The following is a 13,397-nucleotide window of genomic DNA, read 5'->3' as shown; positions in this document are numbered from 1 at the left end:
AAATGCCTACAAACAGGTGCTTCTATTTCTTTCGGCAGTGGCGTAATAGAAAGTGAATGCCGACTACTTGCCTCCGTGATCAGCCCGCAGAAGGTTTATTCTATAAACGGGTCAAAATAAAAAGACGCAAAACACCCACGACGAGGATGGGATTCGAACCCACGCGGGCAGAGCCCAATGGATTAGCAGTCCATCGCCTTAACCTCTCGGCCACCTCGTCCGGGACGACAGGTGTCTTCGTTGCGGTCACCAGTCACGTAAGTTTGCTCCTTCGTATTTACTTCCTTCCGTTGCAGCGCCGAACCACACAATAATTCGATGTAGTTTAAAGATTCGGAGGAAAGGCCGGCTCTTCGCCATCCATGATTTTTTTTCTTTCAATTTCCGAACTTTTACGCTCCGGAGTTTAAATGAGCCATAGTGGAGAGCTGCGGCATAGTTTTGACCACCAGGGGATCATCAACCGGCGCTGAAATGCCTACAACCAGGTGCTTCTATTTCTTTCGGCAGTGACGTAATAGAAATTGAACGCCGACTACTTGCCTTCGTGATCAGCCCGCAGAAGGTTTATTCTATAAATGGGTCAAAATAAAAAGACGCAAAACACCCACGACGAGGATGGGATTCGAACCCACGCGGGCAGAGCCCAATGGATTAGCAGTCCATCGCCTTAACCTCTCGGCCACCTCGTCCGGGACGACAGGTGTTTTCTTTGCGGTCACCAGTCACATAAGTTTGCTCCTTCGTATTTACTTCCTTCCGTTGCAGCGCCGAACCACACAATAATTCGATGTAGGTTAAAGATTCGGAGGAATTGATTTTCTTCTTTCAATTTCGGAACTTTTACGCGCCGGAGTTTAAATGAGCCATAGTGGAGAGCTGCGGCATAGTTTTGACCACCAGGGGATCATCAACCGGCGCCGAAATGCCTACAAACAGGTGCTTCTATTTTTTTTGGCAGTGACGTAATAGAAATTGAATGCCGACTACTTGCCTCCGTGATCAGCCCGCAGAAGGTTTATTCTATAAATGGGTCAAAATAAAAAGACGCAAAGCACCCACGACGAGGATGGGATTCGAACCCACGCGGGCAGAGCCCAATGGATTAGCAGTCCATCGCCTTAACCTCTCGGCCACCTCGTCCGGGACGGCAGGTGTTTTCGTTGCGGTCACCAGTCACATAAGTTTGCTCCTTTGTATTTACTTCCACCCGTTGCAGCGCCGAACCACACAATAATTCGATGTAGGTTAAAGATTCGGAGGAATGGCCGGCTCTTCGCCATCCATGATTTTCTTCTTTCAATTTCGGAACGTTTACGCGCCGGAGTTTAAATGAGCCATAGTGGAGAGCTGCGGCATAGTTTTGACCACCAGGGGATCATCAACCGGCGCCGAAATGCCTACAAACAGGTGCTTCTATTTCTTTCGGCAGTGACGTAATAGAAATTGAATGCCGACTACTTGCCTCCGTGATCAGCCCGCAGAAGGTTTATTCTATAAATGGGTCAAAATAAAAAGTCGCAAAACACCCGCGACGAGGATGGGATTCGAACCCACGCGGGCAGAGCCCAATGGATTAGCAGTCCATCGCCTTAACCTCTCGGCCACCTCGTCCGGGACGACAGGTGTTTTCGTTGCGGTCACCAGTCACATAAGTTTGCTCCTTCGTATTTACTTCCACCCATTGCAGCGCCGAACCAGACAATAATTCGATGTAGGTTAAAGATTCAGAGGAAAGGCCGGCTCTTCGCCATCCATGCTTTTTTTCTTTCAATTTCGGAACTTTTACGCGCCGGAGTTTAAATGAGCCATAGTGGAGAGCTGCGGCATAGTTTTGACCACCAGGGTATCATCAACCGACGCCGAAATGCCTACAAACAGGTGCTTCTATTTCTTTCGGCAGTGGCGTAATAGAAATCGAATGCCGACTACTTGCCTCCGTGATCAGCCCGCAGAAGGTTTATTCTATAAATGGGTCAAAATAAAAAGACGCAAAACACCCACGACGAGGATGGGATTCGAACCCACGCGGGCAGAGCCCAATGGTTTAGCAGTCCATCGCCTTTACCTCTCGGCCACCTCGTCCGGGACGACAGGTGTTTTCGTTGCGGTCACCAGTCACATAAGTTTGCTCCTTCGTATTTACTTCCTTCCGTTGCAGCGCCGAACCACACAATAATTCGATGTAGGTTAAAGATTCGGAGGAAAGGCCGGCTCTTCGCCATCCATGATTTTCTTTTTTCAATTTCGGAACTTTTACGCTCCGGAGTTTAAATGAGCCATAGTGGAGAGCTGCGGCATAGTTTTGACCACCAGGGGATCATCAACCGGCGCTGAAATACCTACAACCAGGTGCTTCTATTTCTTTCGGCAGTGACGTAATAGAAATCGAATGCCGACTACTTGCCTTCGTGATCAGCCCGCTGAAGGTTTATTCTATAAATGGGTCAAAATAAAAAGACGCAAAACACCCACGACGAGGATGGGATTCGAACCCACGCGGGCAGAGCCCAATGGATTAGCAGTCCATCGCCTTAACCTCTCGGCCACCTCGTCCGGGACGACAGGTGTTTTCGTTGCGGTCACCAGTCACATAAGTTTGCGCCTTCGTATTTACTTCCACCCGTTGCAGCGCCGAACCACAGAATAATTCGATGTAGGTTAAAGATTCAGAGGAAAGGCCGGCTCTTCGCCATCCATGCTTTTTTCTTTCAATTTCGGAACTTTTACGCGCCGGAGTTTAAATGAGCCATAGTGGAGAGCTGTGGCATAGTTTTGATCACCAGGGGATCATCAACCGGCGCCGAAATGCCTACAAACAGGTGCTTCTATTTCTTTCGGCAGTGGCGTAATAGAAAGTGAATGCCGACTACTTGCCTCCGTGATCAGCCCGCAGAAGGTTTATTCTATAAACGGGTCAAAATAAAAAGACGCAAAACACCCACGACGAGGATGGGATTCGAACCCACGCGGGCAGAGCCCAATGGATTCGCAGTCCATCGCCTTAACCTCTCGGCCATCTCGCCTTTTTCATTGCCTGCTTTGGCACCCACAAAAGACTGAGGTCATGGGAAAGAAACAGTCACACATTCATAAAAGCCGTCAACCTGACTTTGGCTGACGCCGTACGTTTAAAAGTCCCTTAGGCGCACCAAGGATTCCATGTCTACAAGACATTCGGGAGGATTCGACAGAAATTTTTGATTTTCAACGTGTGCACTTATTGCCTCTCTGAAATACGGTCTCGCACTTCGCGCATCGATGTCTGAGTACCTAGCTCGCGGCCATTCTTGTCTTCCAAATACAGCTCAATCCAACAAGAACGATTAGGTCGCAATGCATTCCATCCTCTCTACTTTTTCATGGTCCGTTGGACCCTGAAGAAGTGTTTTCCCTCAGGAACAGATGCAGCATCCCAACAATCGACGAATACATGCTCAAGTGAACAAGTTTTTTTATCGCCAAAAACGTGTTTATTTGCATAAAACAGACAAAGGATATACAGTATACAGAGATATACAGTATACACAGTATAGAGGATATACAGTATATACAGTAAGAGGATATACATTTACAGGATATACAGTATATACAGTAAACAGAGAAAGGACACAAGACTGTACATTCCATGTAGACAGGCCCAGGTGAGGATGCCGCTTGCTGCAGCATCTTTTCTTTATCTTAGTTCCTTATTCTTTATTTCTGCTGCTTCAGTTTGCGTCCAAAGAAAGGCAGAGGGGTGAGGAAGAAATCTCAATGGTGAAATTAGCCATTAGGGTACGCACTAACACATGACCCTAAAAATGGGATGTTTCCGACACATTCCGGAATGGTGTGTCTGCCTAGTTAAGGGAAATCATACTCAGACAATATAGAGGGCAGTTTGACGTTGTAACCTGGCCGGTCACTGGCTTCCCAGCCAGCGTTCTGCTTCCTTTGTTTTGAAGGCTACCGCAGCACGGCAGCAGAGCGCGAGGGCCTGGCACAGATGAGTGTCCGGGTCGGGTGCCCCGAGGGCACTCACAGTCCACTCCGTCACTTCTGGACGAAGTGATTCCACGCTGGCTTTGGGGTGGGAGAACACTCCACCGCATCCACTCGCGCTTGCCATAATAAGTGTAGGCCTACTGTAGCACACATTAGCAGAGCACCCAGTTCTCAGTCGGGACGTCTACGTAGCGGAGGCTCGACCAGTCAGTGACCCAGCGGACACCGAGAAAACACGGCACCTCGTCCCAGAAGTAACGCCCGGTGTTGCATTCTAGGAACACGGGCTCCGCCGGCTCCAGGCTCCCACACAAGGAGCAACCCGTACCGCCCGGCAGAAAGAAGCCACGTACCTCCTTCCGTGATCCCACCGGTAGCACCCCAGCGCGGAACTGGAGGAAAAAAGTTTTTTCACCCAGTCGGAATCGGCAGGAACGAAGACACGTGATCCGTTTCAGTACGCCCCGCTGAGCCGCCTCGACTGGTGCTTGTCGGTAGAGGGTTGTGGTGAGGAGCTTTGCAAGAAGGTCGTGGTAATGCCTTAACCGTAAGAAGGTAGACCCACGAGAACTGCTGTTGTAGTAGGGCGGCAGCGCTAGCGATTTCCCTATAGAAAGGGGGACTCGAACGCCGTAGTGCAGTTGTAAAGTTGTGAACAGCCACTTTGCTATGTGGGCAGAGCCGATGTACTGGAGTGCTCCACGGAAAAAAGGGTCTGGCTGTTCTCTGAAGTATATAAATCGCTGGGCTGTAAGCTTGATCTCTAGGCGAACAAGAAACGGGTCGCCGCCATCTAGACCCAAAAAAGATATTTGTGCGCCTCATGGGGTCGTACGAGGACCGCCGTATGAAGACCGACCATTGTCGGTGAGACTTTTTCACTGTTTTCGTGTCGATGGAGGTAACTCGCGCCGATTATAGAGCAACAGGGTAAACTACAGCGTTGCAAACGTGAGCTCTAGCGACCAAGGCGATGTGACGCGTTCTCGAGGGTTGCAGCTTGGCCTCCGCGGCCGATAGCCTAGGTCGCCATCTGGCTGCACTGGCTACCTCTAGGGCGCTGTTTACACTCAAAGAGGGGTATATTGCATCCATCCAGCGTACGCCGCAAAAACTTGGGGGGGGTGGGCTTGGATTCCCACTTACCCAGCTAACAGCCCTCTGACTTGGTGAGGTTTAGTTCCGTTCCGGAGAAACGGAAGAAGCGAGGTGCCAGCTCCGCGACCCCGCTCACCTGGGACTGTGATGTGCAGACGACGGTGATGTCGTCCGCATACGCTAGAACGCGGCGTTCTCCGTTCCCGAGCGCGACTCCCCTTATCGAGTTGGAAGTGGCGATCATCCGACATTGCGGTTCCAGATAGAGCGCGAACGAGACAGGAGACATATGAGATCCCTGGCGGACCGACCTGCTCATACATGGGTGGCCCGACTGCTGCCCCCAGCATCACTCTTGTTGTGATGTCGGCGTAACTCTTTTCCATCCATTACGCCATTGTTTCCCTAATCCCACACTGCCGAAGTAGGGTGAAGAGAAAGGTGCTATCGACCAGATTGAAAGCTTTTCTGGGGCCTATAGCTCATTTCAGAAGCTGCGTGCAGCCCTGTGGAGGCTGAATTGTTGTCAACAGTCCGCTCACTGAGGGCGCCTAACTCGCCGTGAAGGAAAGCGACAGTTGGCGCTGGCCCTTGCGGTTCCACCTGCCGAGAAGGGAGACGGAAATGTCCTTTAAAGGCCCCCTTCATGGTGTGTTAGGCGTGTTCAGTGTGCAGCCTCTACAGTGCTGCATTCAGCTTTTGAAATACACGATAGTTGGAGTGCCACAATAGGCATCGCGTCCATCTTTGCGGCCTCAGAGACGGTCCTCATCCAATCTAAATTTGTGTTTATTGAGCGACCTTTGAAGCCGCAGGTTGGATGATCACCAATCACACCTCGGAGGGCCATCTCGAGGCGTCGAGCTAGGATTTTAGCGAGAATATTGTAGTCGGTAGATATGAGTGTGGCTGGGCGGAAGTCTGTTACTGCCAGTAGAGTTTTGGAATTGGTCTTTTTGGGGATTAGAACGAGATGACTTTCCCGCGAGGAACGAGCGTACCGCTCTTCGTACCTGATTTTTTTTCGAAAACGGTCGCTAAAATGGAGCCAAATCTCTTTGCGAAACACCTGGTAGAATTCAGCGATGATCCCGCTGCGGAGGAGACTTGGGAGTTTTTTTTTTTTTTTTTTTTTCGCGATCTACCTCCCAGGCGGTTATAGGCGAGTTAGTTTGGTCTTTCCTGTCGTCGGGTACCGTGGGAAAAGAAGAAAAGTGAACCTCAGAGAAGGGGGGGGGGGTGCATTCTGGCGTCGGTTCATGGACCGGAAAAGTTCTTTGAAGTAGTCGCAAGAGGCCGCCGCCACTTCCTTCTGCCCTTGCGCGATGCCACCGCTGTGGTTGACCTCGTTGATGTTTTTGCGGACGACGCGTTCTCGCTAAAAGGCACGGAAGATTTTAGACGGCTGTGCCTCGTACTCGACCGCGGCTGCGGACTAGGTCGCCCCTCTATCGCCGCTCCAGTTCTCTCCGAAGCTCTTCTTTAGTAGGCAGATGTAGTTCCGGAACTCTCCCGGACGTTCCTCGCCCGCCTCATTGAGGCCACGAAGGATCTCCATGAGGCAGTGCTCGCTTGCCCTATTCGCCGCGAGATGTGTGGATGCTCCGCTGAGCGCTAGCGGGGAATGCACACTGCAGGCGCGCTTCGTGCCTTTTTCGCGTCGCAAGTGAGCATGAAAGGTGCAGAAAAGAGTGGTATGCTGTAGTTCGGTTCCTCAACGTTCAATGTATTGCATGAAAGCGGCAATAAGGTTTCATAACTACGCCGGAAAAGCGGCGACCCATCGGAAATCTCAGAACGGACGAAATAATGACAATGAACTTGTACGCCGTGGCTTGGTGCAAGCTCTATCTTTCCCCAGTATGGCTTGTAAACTGAACCTCGCTTTTGTCTTGGCATTTAATTCTTGATGATTGGTCAAAAAAGGATCCGATAAAAGTTTTGTGCTTCTCGTTTTTTTTTTTTTTGGGGGGGGGGGGAGAGGGGGGGTTCTGTTAAAAATCTAAACGCAACCAGAAGAGAAACCATGAGTAACAGGAAAAACCAAACATTGGCAATATGTATTACTCGGAAATAGAAGTACGTTAGGCGTCGTGTTCCGTAGCAGTGAAAAGGCAGTACTTCAACAAGCAAATGCCAGTATTTTGAAAACTGATTTATTCCCCTTTGGGTCCCGGATTGTCCAGGAATTGTGGCTCGCCTTTTTCAAAATAGTATTTAAAAGCAGCCTTCAGGGGAAAATAAAAAAAAAATCCAGCGTGGCACACTCTCTCCACACATGTGAGCAACAACGTGCATTAAATTACACGATTTTTACTTCCTTAACCTTAGGTCCACCTTAATAGGTTAAGACCTGACCACATTAGGCATTTGGTTATGCTGAGTAAAACCCGTTTTTGGGCGAGGTGATTCATGTCGGGATTTTAAAATGGGCTATATAAAACTGACACACGAAATGCCACAGGACAGACGCAAACTCACAACTGCTTCATTTTACTGAGAAATCCCACTGAAATACTCTTGCGTATCCACAGAAACGTATTTTAAATAATACATAAAATTAGCAGCACAGTATAAGCAAAGACTGTCCAACAATGACATTTATTTTCGAAAAGGTACGTGAAAAATTCTATCACACAGGCGCTTGCGCGTGTAAAATACGTCCCCGTTAATGTATGGGTGATAATGCACGGGTCGTGTGCAGTGTAATTGTTATTGTTTGTTTCTTATTTCTAAAAGGACACAGCGCAATTTTACATCATCATCATCATCACCAGCCTCTCTACGCCCACTGCAGGGCAAAGACCTGTCCCATTAATCTCCAATTACCCCGGCCCTGTGCTAGCTGCGACCAATTTATCTCCGCAAACTTCCTGCCGCCCCCTGCAACGCTTGCCTTCTTTAGGGATTTACAAGGGTGTAAATCCCCATAAGGGTGTGGCAAATGCACGGGTACGCACGGGTCTTGTCATTTCTTACCCGTTTCGTGTAGTAACTTTTATCCTTTAAATAACCAGCACGCCACCTTTAAAAAGCACACTTTGACGTTCCCAAAACGGCAGACGACTGCACTCATCAATACGAAAAGTGCAATGCGTCGAAACTGTTTATAGCAACGTTACTATACTCGGTGACAACTTAAGAACGGCACCGGAAGTTGCCTCTGTGCCTTATCACCGTAGCCGGATGTTTCTCCGCGCGGCGCAAGTAGGGCGTTACTGGGAATATTTTGAACATGGCGTGAGCCGTTCCCGTGATTTTTTGGACTTTATATGCTTATAAAAGACTCCACTGACGACAAACAAGCTGCGTGAGACAAGGCAGACGATATCATGCATTCATAGCAAACCCCTTTCAAAACGCGCGCGCACTGACGTCATGGGTCCGGCGCTTTGGCGGAGTGATACACTACATGAGGTGGTGCCGTTCTTGAGTTGTAACCGAGTATAGCACGTTTCACGCTCGAGCGGTGACCACGGCGATAAACTGGCGTAGTACTCCGCAACAGCCGCTGATTATTGCGTTTCTAGACGAAATCCGCATGCAGATGTAACTATGCCACTGCTTAGTACCAAACAAGTGCTGATATTCGTTTTTTTATCGTGTGCAGCACGCGCCTTGCGCCGCGCGCAACATGAACGAGCAGACGGCGCGAAAGCGTCATCCACACTAGGAGCGGTTCGTCCCACCGCTCCAGGTACCGAGTGTATTCGATCTTGGGACGAATACTCGGCCACCTCCTGCCTACCACTCTCCGTGGTCACTTCATTAAGCTTTGTTTTAAAGTTTTCCCATGCGGCCTCGCAACTGTGTTGGCTTATGGGCTTTCCAAGGCCTTCCTTACCCTTTCGGCAAATGCGAGATTTTGGAGGCAATCGGAATTCATTATCTAGCGGCTGCTGGTCTTTGTTTGTGAACGAGCTCGGTGGAGCAGGACACCAGCCCCTGGTGGGAAAAGGCGAGAGTAATGATGTTGCAGCTGACTACCCGCTGTTGAACATCGCTGTTCACGTAGAAGCGATCCAGCTGTGTCTGAGAAGTGCACGCCACCGCGTGCCGCGCCCCAGTCGGGGTCCCGTGCCACATCAATTAAGTCCCTCTCTCGTAAGACAGGCCACGGCTCCCCGCCCTGTCGCTGGCACTTTGCACGCAGTTAAAATCTCCCATCTCCCCAAAAAACGAAATTTCATCGTTGCAGGACCCCAGTTGCCGAAGTTTGCTCCTGTGTATTTTTCTTACTTTTCTCCAACCTTTGAAGCGGCCAACACACATGAATAATCAATATAAGTTTGCTCACAGAAAAGAGAAAAGCGTGGCTCTTGTTTATCAGCGATTTTTCTTTAATTTTGGTGTTTTCCTTTCTGAAGTAAAACCTGGGCTAATGAGGCGGGCCGTATTGCTGGGGCTAGAGGTTCATTTGACCAGACGGGTATCTTCGATTCTCGCACCGAAATGTCTACGCGCACACGTTTGTTGTTATTCGCCCATCGGCGAAATCTGAAGCGAAGTGAACTTGCCCTCTTCAAGCAAGCTAGAACAGGGCTCAAAAAATGGAGCGAAAGATTAAGAGCCCGAGGAGACTCAGGCGGGCTCTCCAGAATAACCGAAGTAACCCTCCGCCGGACCACCTACGCCGTCAACACCTGCATGAAACCTCCAGCAGGCACTGGACGTGGCGTGATTCATAGAATCTCTGAAGGCCTCACTCAAGAGCAACTTCTACAATACACAGCTACCAACCGCCCCTACCTCATCCACGCCCGCATTATGGGCAAAACGCTATCAACACTCCTCACCGTCGCCGGAACCAGCATTCCTTACTATATCAAGTTGGAGTGTGAAATGATCCGCTGTCGACCTTACCATCACGCCCTCCAAACCTGCCCATGTTGCGGCAATATCGGGCACCGCAAAAACGTCTGCTCGCATCCCAATAAGCCATGGCACTCCCGATCCCACATCGCAACGCGCCTGCGCTCCTCGCATCAAGCTGTGCGACCGACCCCGCCCAACGGCCCACCGCGACTGCCTCAAGCGCTACCGACCTACTCCTTCACCATCCAAGAAGCGCCCACTTGACTTGACCAAGCGCTCCAGCCGGCTAAGCACCGATGCCCGCAATTTCCCGCCGCTCTCGCCACCACAGGCATCGCCCACCTAGCACCCTACCTGCCCCCCCCCCCCCACCTAACACAGGTGAGCTGGTCAGCTAAATCACTCGCTCCACCCACTGCTCCTACACCGCCACTCCCTAACCCATCTCCCCCTCCTCATCCCCCGACCCACTCACCACCACCCTTGAAAAATTCCAACAGTTCCAGCAACAACTTGACGAACTTAAAAAACAAGTTGACGCCCTCATGCGACTACTTCCTTCCTAGCCCACCCCTCCCCTTCTCCGAGGACCGCATCATCCAACGTGTCACCGAGAAAGTGCACGCATGGCCTTCCAAATCGAAGATGCCGTAGCCAATGTTTTAGACGCACAAACCCAAATATATGCCCCCGTTAAAAGCTTCCAGCTTGTCACAGAACGCCAAGCCAAATTCGAACTCGCCCTCCCACGCATCCCGGACAGCCTCTCCCTTTCCTAGTCACCCCCAGAAACCCAAACACCCCCCGCATCACACCTACCACCCCGATTGACACCGTAACTGTCTATCATTGAAACATCCGCTCGTTCAACAGTAAGCGTCCCCAGCTCTTCCTCTTCACCCAAAGCGACCCCCCACCCTGATGCCATCGCCCTGCAGGAAACCAACACTTCCACCCCCCGCCTGTCACAATACAACGCCTTCACGCAGGATCCCCAATCCCGCACGGCCATCCTCGTTCATAACTCCCACCCTGCACAACCGCACCGCCTCAGCCAAACCATCCCCCACACCTTCGTCAAAATCAAACGTCCGAGCGCTGTCACGAATGAGCCCGCTCAACACTCCTGGGCTGTGCGGCGAAGCCTCCACTACGTGCGCTTTTCAAGCAGGCCCCCTTTGTCGGTGACTCACGCTTGCACGTCTCTACATGTCTGGGTCATTGGCGCCTCGCTATTGGCGTGTTTCAAAACTTCGGCGCTTGCAGACGAGGCAGGCTTCAACGTGTCCGAAGGTCGGAGAAGCCGCCGCGGAGACCTCCTCTCTCCTCTCTCTCGGGCTCAGCGTGCGCCGCTACTACCGACTGCTCACGAACTCTGGAAAGAGTGGTGTGTGTGTCTGTGCCGTTCGTGACGTGTGCACAATCTAGAGGGAATGCTTGTTTCGACCGTTACCGCTTTGGGTATAAATAAGACCCCTCCAAGCGCTGTAGTTCATTCCTGTTTGAGCAGTGAATCAATGCTGTCACTCTGCTCGAGTCCTGTACTGTAACCTCGCCCGTCGGGGCATTGTTCTTTGGCTTCGGCTCATTTCTCGCTATGAAGTAAACGAGATACGTTTTGCCTACAGCTTCTGGACTTCTTCCGGCTGCAACGTTCGCTGGCCGCTCGCTTCAAACCACGCTACCACACGTATGTCGGAGGCGACGGAGCTCGGCTCGGGTCGGCCTTCCCGTACGCAGAAACGGGTTGTCAGCGGTGGGATGACAACGTCGCAACAGCGCATACATCCTCAACATCTATAGCCCCCCAAACGACCACCTCAAGACCATAGAACCCCTCTTTCAAGAAGCGGTGCAGATAGCTGGATACCACCCCCTCCTGATCCTTGGTCATTTCAACACCCACCACTTCACTTGGGGCTACCGCTACACCTTGAAGAAGGGTACCGCCCTGTTCCGGGCCATCCAAAATCATCACCTCATCCTCTAAAACGACCAAGCTGTCCCGACTAGAACCGGAAATAGCGTTAGCCGTGACACCATACCCGATCTTACTTTGACCAGACACTGCCCCACAGCCCAGTGGCACCGCCTTCACGAAAACCTCGGCAGCGATCGCTACCTCATCCCTCTCCGCATACCCTTCGTTCGAAAACCCCTCCGCAGAGGCACCGCACGCCTCACGAACTTTCGCAAGTATCCTACCCCTACCACCCATTGGCCCCAACCTGGATGACTGGAGCTGCGCACAAAAAAAAACAGGACCATGTCGCGTTTTTTTTTTTTTTTTTGCACAGTTCCTGTTTTTGTGTGTGTGTGCGCGCAGTTCCAGTCATGAACCATTTTAAACTAGCTCGGCTTTCCACCCTGCTTCTGGACGACTGGACACATGCTGCAGGCTCTAGAACAGCGGGTTTTCGCACACGCCCAATCGATAGCCCTGACAGACGCCACGCCGGCGGCCGATCCACACCTCCTCCACATGTGGGATCCCCGTCGGAGCCTTTCTAAAAGATGGAAACGCCAGCACCACAATCACCCCCTCAGGAATCTATAGCCCGCCTGAACCAACAGATCCAAACGTACTCCAGCCAGCTTCACAACCAAAACTGGTGGGATTTCTGCACCCGCCTACAAGGTGCCCTCCACACCCTCAAGACTTGGCACCTCCCCCGCTCCCTCCTTGGCAACTACTCCATTCAACGTCCGTCAACGCACCGCATCAATCAACTCATCCGCAACCATTCGCAACACCCTCGCGAGCTTCTCGGCACCATCAGACTGCATCTCTTTGGTGATCCGGTCCCCCATCTCCCCGCACCGGACCCCCCAACGCCGACATGTACCTCCCCTTCACCATGACCGGACTCCACACCATCCTCGCCCGCCCCACCCGCAACACCACCCAGGGCAGAGACCACATTACCTATCGAACTGCCCGCAACCTCCCGGGCGATACCCTTGAAGACATCCGCATTTACTACAACCACTGGGAAGCCGGCACGTACCCCTCGCAGTGACGCCACTCAGACATAACCGTTATCCTCAAGCCCAACAAACCCATCTCCGCCACCACCCTCCCACCCATCGTCCTCACCTCCTGCCTCGGCAAGGCCTATAAACACCTAGTTCACTAGTGCCTCTCCGCCTACCTCGAAGACCATAACCTGTACCCCCTTACCATGTTCGGTTTCCGCCAACACCTCTGCACTCAAGACGTCCTTATTCAAATCAAAGAACAGCTCCTCGACCACCTCAGCCGTGACACACCCAAAATACTCCTCACCCTCGATGCCAAAGGGGCCTTCGACAACGTTACGCACCAAGCCATCCTCGATAACCTCAACCGCACCGGTTGCGGCCACCGCCCCTGCCAATTCGTCTCCGCGTTCCTGCGGAACCGCCCTGCCACCCCCCGGCTCGGCCCTTTCCAATCCTCTACCTTCCACACCCCTGTCAAAGGCGCACCGCAAGGCTCCGTAATCTTCATCTTACTC

At 51.7% G+C, this 13,397-nt stretch overlaps 7 non-coding genes across 7 annotated transcripts; all 7 read right to left on the bottom strand.

Annotated features, from left to right (window-relative positions):
* Positions 1-138: 138 nt before the first annotated feature.
* On the bottom strand, positions 139-220 carry Trnas-gcu (transfer RNA serine (anticodon GCU)). The gene has a single exon. It is a non-coding gene; the product is annotated as a tRNA-Ser (tRNA).
* Positions 221-610: 390 nt separating this feature from the next.
* Trnas-gcu (transfer RNA serine (anticodon GCU)) lies at positions 611-692 on the bottom strand. Its single transcript has one exon. It is a non-coding gene; the product is annotated as a tRNA-Ser (tRNA).
* Positions 693-1,061: 369 nt separating this feature from the next.
* Trnas-gcu (transfer RNA serine (anticodon GCU)) lies at positions 1,062-1,143 on the bottom strand. Its single transcript has one exon. It is a non-coding gene; the product is annotated as a tRNA-Ser (tRNA).
* A 389-nt stretch (positions 1,144-1,532) lies between these two features.
* Positions 1,533-1,614, bottom strand: Trnas-gcu (transfer RNA serine (anticodon GCU)). Its single transcript has one exon. It is a non-coding gene; the product is annotated as a tRNA-Ser (tRNA).
* A 389-nt stretch (positions 1,615-2,003) lies between these two features.
* Trnas-gcu (transfer RNA serine (anticodon GCU)) lies at positions 2,004-2,085 on the bottom strand. Its single transcript has one exon. It is a non-coding gene; the product is annotated as a tRNA-Ser (tRNA).
* Positions 2,086-2,474: 389 nt separating this feature from the next.
* Trnas-gcu (transfer RNA serine (anticodon GCU)) lies at positions 2,475-2,556 on the bottom strand. The gene has a single exon. It is a non-coding gene; the product is annotated as a tRNA-Ser (tRNA).
* Positions 2,557-2,944: 388 nt separating this feature from the next.
* Positions 2,945-3,026, bottom strand: Trnar-gcg (transfer RNA arginine (anticodon GCG)). The gene has a single exon. It is a non-coding gene; the product is annotated as a tRNA-Arg (tRNA).
* Between the last annotated feature and the right edge of the window lie 10,371 nt (positions 3,027-13,397).

This window comes from Haemaphysalis longicornis, unplaced genomic scaffold, assembly GCF_048455015.1.
Source record: "Haemaphysalis longicornis isolate Haplotype H1 unplaced genomic scaffold, Haemaphysalis longicornis Haplotype H1 scaffold_1, whole genome shotgun sequence".
Lineage (NCBI taxonomy): Eukaryota > Metazoa > Arthropoda > Arachnida > Ixodida > Ixodidae > Haemaphysalis > Haemaphysalis longicornis.
This window is presented reverse-complemented; position numbering and strand designations above follow the sequence as displayed.